The sequence below is a fragment of the Lissotriton vulgaris genome, chromosome 10 (genome assembly GCF_964263255.1).
Source record: "Lissotriton vulgaris chromosome 10, aLisVul1.2, whole genome shotgun sequence".
Lineage (NCBI taxonomy): Eukaryota > Metazoa > Chordata > Amphibia > Caudata > Salamandridae > Lissotriton > Lissotriton vulgaris.
In genome coordinates, this window is record NC_141698.1 from 384,883,689 (window position 1) to 384,888,582 (window position 4,894).

The 4,894-nt window shown below is 44.6% G+C and overlaps 1 pseudogene; it reads left to right on the top strand.

Annotated features, from left to right (window-relative positions):
* Window positions 1-548: 548 nt before the first annotated feature.
* On the top strand, window positions 549-1,162 carry LOC147685292 (ras-related protein Rab-33B pseudogene; annotated as a pseudogene).
* Window positions 1,163-4,894: the final 3,732 nt, after the last annotated feature.

Below are 4,894 nucleotides of genomic sequence, written 5' to 3' on the forward strand. Positions count from 1 at the left end.
CCGCAGTGAAGGTGAGCCTCAAGCCTCTGCCTCTGCCCCCGTTTGTGCCGTTTTTAGTGCTCCTGCACCCCTGTTTGTGCCGTTGTTCGGTCCCTACTTGTGCTCACAGTCAACTTCCATGCCTACAATGTCCGTGCTGAGCCTGGGCGGAGAGCAGAACCGGCGAAGGACCCCCGCCACAACACCGCCTGCTGCATCGCTGTTGCCATTTCTCCAGGTAAAGCGTGCTACTGTGCCCCCTTTCCCCTACATGCAGCAGGTAACGAGACCACCATTATCTCATTTTCTAATAATCTCGCGTGAGACCAGCAGCCCGGAATGGCTCGGGCCAGTGACTGGGGCGGTAGTGCCGAGGCAGGGTTCTCTGCCTCTCGCGCCTCTGTGTTATGTCTTGTGCCGCGGTGGCTCGCTTAGGTAAAGATTAGAAAAGATTGCAGCCCGGAATGGCTCGGGCCAGTGACTGGGGCGGTTATGCCGAGGCAGAGTTCTCTGCCTCTCGCGCCTCTGTGTTCTGTCCCACGCCGCGGTGGCTCGCGACCCTCCCGGTCATGGCCTCACCCTCCGTGATGGTTTCTGTGCCTGACACCGCCTGGGCTGAGTCGTCTCTAGAGCAGAGCCTGACGGCCAGCACTGCCTCCGCAGTGCTGCCTCCAGCCCGCTCCTGCAGTGCTGTCCCCAGCCCACTCCCGCATCTTCAAGATCATCGTCATCGGAGACTCCAATGTGGGCAAAACCTGCCTGACCTACCGCTTCTGCGGGGGCCGCTTCCCCCAGCGCACCGAGGCCACCATTGGTGTGGACTTTGGGAGCGCTCAGAAGGCATAGACGGTGAAAGAATCAAGATCTAACTTTGGGATACTGCGGGAGAAGAGCGTTTCAGAAAGAGTATGGTGCAGCATTACTACAGGAATGTTCATGCTGTTGTCTGTGTATCGAAGTGCCTACTGATTTGGCCGAGAAATTTGCTGATTTTCACAGCATGCCACTTTTTGAAACATCTGCCAAGAATCCGAATGACACTGACCACGTGGAGGCAATATTCATGACCCTGGCCCATAAACTGAAGTGCCACAAGCCTATGATGCTTAGCCAGTCTCTCCTAGATACTAACAAAGTGCATTTGATGCCTGAACAGAAGTCTGCAATGACCTGCTGGTGTTAGCTGTAAATCTGTACCATTGGCGAGTACGTTACGGACGTGAAAGAATGGGATGACACCATGTTGAATGTAGCTGAATACATGTTTCTTGGCCTTTCTTCTCCAGTATGCCATCCTCTCCTTCCACTGTGCGAATGTGTCAGACCGGAATTTCTGAAAGAATTTGAGACATTTGAAGACACACTAAACCCATTTCAACACAGCCTTTTTAAGGATATTAAGTTAGTCATGCATGTGTTCATGTCCAAGGGCATCTTGCTTTGTATTGCTATAGAGGATCTCACTTTGTTTTGATATAGAGGTTTTCTGTTAATAATCGGTCATTTATGGTAATATGACTGCTTATGCATCAAAGCGTTTGACACAACTCATCTACTTTATAGTTGGGAGATGGATTTCTAGAGGACATCAGGCAGAAAATTGAGAAAAGTCAACTCAAGCAGGTTCTTATGGTATATGCACCAGAGGTGTCCGTTAACAGTTAAATATTGGCCAGCAAATTTAAAGTGCTTTACTTTGGTTAGCAAGCTTTTTTGTACCGCCAAACTATGCTTTTTTGTGATTGATGATTCACTTGAAAGTTTACAAAGTAAAGAAATAATGCTGCAGCTGCTATTTGTTTTCTACCCACTGGTATTGTTTTAGGTTTGCTGTATATGATTAGGTAGGCACATCGATAGGCTAAGCAAAAAAAAATCGCCCTGATAAAAAAATGTTACAGTTTGGCACTACTTATTGTAAAGCAGACGTGTGAAACTTCCCAGTCCTGTCTGTCTCTTTTTCATCAAAGCACCTTATGTAAATCTTTTGACTGCCCAGTAATCATTGAAGTTGAGATGAGAAGGCAGTTGCTTCTAACTTCAGCCATGAACTGGAATGTCTCCTCCCCCCTTCATTCCAAGCAAACAATGTAATCTTGTCCATTAGGTAAAGATTGAAGAGCCTGCTGTGAATTGTCATGCATTATATGGCATGGTTTAGAATTCTGACTGATTTTGCAGGTTGTGGCTACTAGCAGTCTGTCAGTTTTTTTCTTTTTGTTTTTCGAAGATTGTTCAAGGTAGAGATAAGAAAAAATATCACAACAAAATGTGCACCGTGCCCCCGATGTATGTCACATATAATACTCAGTGGCTTATGCTTCACCACTTGGGTGGGGTTCGAGTTTGAGGATGTTGTAATTGAGAACTTTTGAGTCCTAGACAAAGGTATACTGTTTTACATCGTACTACTTCTGCAATCGGCACACAGCCTGCAAGCTAGTCAGAAAAGCACCTGCCAGAGGGTATGCAGCATATAGTAATTGTATTTATTTGTTATGCAGAAAGTAGAACGACTTGAGTCTTTTTGGAGTCGTCATAACTTCTGTTCCAGTCCCACTCTGTTTGGTTCGGCCGCTGCAGGTATCCCTTGGGATGTAAGGTAGAATATCCCCACCTCCACTACTGTTATAATGCATCTCCGCCTGGTGCGTACCAGCGACAGGCAGGAACATGCATGGAACTGGTAGAATTATTACGGATGGTGCTCTTGTAGCACAACCTTTACACGGTTTGCAGTTTGTCTATAAAACTGGTCAAAGTTTGTCTATTACTCAAATTATGTGATTGGCCGGAGGGGCTGTAGTTTCAGCGTTGGAAAGAAAGTGCGATTATGTAGTTTTGTTATTTTAGCAGTCTCCACAATTTTAGGTGAAATATTCAATACAATGGGTGCTAATCAGATGTATTGCATCAAACTAACAAGCGTGGATTTCAAATGAGGGCTGTAGTTTCAATTGACTTTGTGTGCATTAGAAATCTCAGAATATTCATTTAACCAAACACATCAAATAGAACTGTACATAGCAATAACGCATCTTCTCTGCATAATATTTAAGTTGCAATTTGTATTACTATGTGCCTTCTTTCCAAAGAATGCAGGGGCATATTATCAAGGGGGTTTATCTCTGCTTTTTTGGCTTTAAAAGCCAAGAAATTGGAAATAAAATTATCTCCCTATTACCTAGCTGTTGCTAACACCAGTTAGCGACAGCTAGTAGGAGATAGCGACCATCTTGGGCCCCACTTTGCATGTCAGTGATATTTATCACTAATGACATGCAAAGTGGACGTGCCAAGATGTTAGCGACTGGAAACAGTCGCTAACATCGCTATCTCCTATTACCAACTTTTGGAGATATTCGCGCTAAGCGCGAATATCTCCAAAAGCTAACACCTGCCCTGAGAAGTTCTTAGCCATGTTATCCAATGGGAGGTGGATAACATGGTTAAGAGCATTAGCTCGGTAATGCATGAATATCGCTGACTTTTCAGCGATATTCATGCATTGCGGCCAATTTTAATCGCATTTGCGATAAACCTTGGTAATACCAAGGTTTATTTGCGATAAAAATCGCCGCAGCTCTGCGGTAAATATTTGTCTCTAACCAAGCAATAGCGATAATTATCGCTATTGCTTGGTAATATGCCCCCCAGTTTCCTAGTTTAAACACACAACCACCTGATTTTATTAAATGGATATGTAACCCTTGAACATAATCTGCTCCTAGAAATGTCACACTTAACTGACTTCCCCTTCTACCTCCTGTCTATTGCTAGTATTATAGAATGATATCACTGTCTTGAGTATCTTCTTGCAGATGTATTGGTGTACGGAATTGTGTCTCCTTCTTCAAACTATGAAGTGTTACGTTTGCATGATAGTTCTTCCTCTTATTACTTTGAATTTTGGAGTCTGAAAACCATGTCTGGGTGTGGCTTTTTTCTTCTGTGTTCCTCAATTTTTGCCCTGTGAATAGATGTAATGGTGTGCCTATCTAATTCTGACGAGTGTACTTTGATTTGCTTCTAAGGCTTCACAGATTTATTACCATTTCCCATTTGTGACTCTTCATGACAAGCAAATCGGGTCCAATAAATGGCATGCCCACAAATCCAGTCTTCCCTTTGGTTTATAAACGGAAGCCTTCATCCATACTTAACTTTTCCAAACAAAGATCTAGCTCATCTGATCTACGCACCTTCCAACGCGAGTAATTCAAAGTAATCCTCTGTTCTGCCATTAGTGCCTCAACCTCCGATCCTTTCTCTTTGTGAGATGAATTCCAGCAAGACTGTCCTCTTGTCTCCTATCCCTCCATCATGTATCGACAAACAGTGTTAAATTGTTTGGTGCTTTGATTGTAGTGGTGTTGTTTTAGCATTTTCCTTCAGGGCATCCAAAATCCTGTTTAACTTATTTAATGGGCTTTAATAAAATTAAGCATAGTGATGCGGGGGTAAGTGTCCCAGAACTAGATGAATAGGACTGTGTTTGTGCAGGTGGTGGTGATGCTCGCATGCGCGTCGATGACATGTCGTGGTTACTTCTTTCAGGATTTTGATTCTCCTCTGGGACTTATACCCAACTCCTCAGGGACGCCAGGGTAGGGTTTAACACGATGCAGCACTCCCAAACTCGTCTCGTAAATGTTTCATGTTTGTGTGGAGATCATTTTAATAATTCAGCTGCGATATGCTCTTTACGTCTGTAAGTTTTTGCAACCGGTGGAGGCTGGCAGGCCGGCCAGGCAGGGGCTGCCGCCGACCCTACAGGTTATGTGTCTGTGAATATAACTTTATAAGAGATGTACGGCGAGGGTAGAAGTGAGAGGCAGAGCCCGCAGCCCCTCCCGTGAAATTAATTGAACACGGTTGCGGGGACTACTGACCCCACGGACCTTTGCTGGCACCA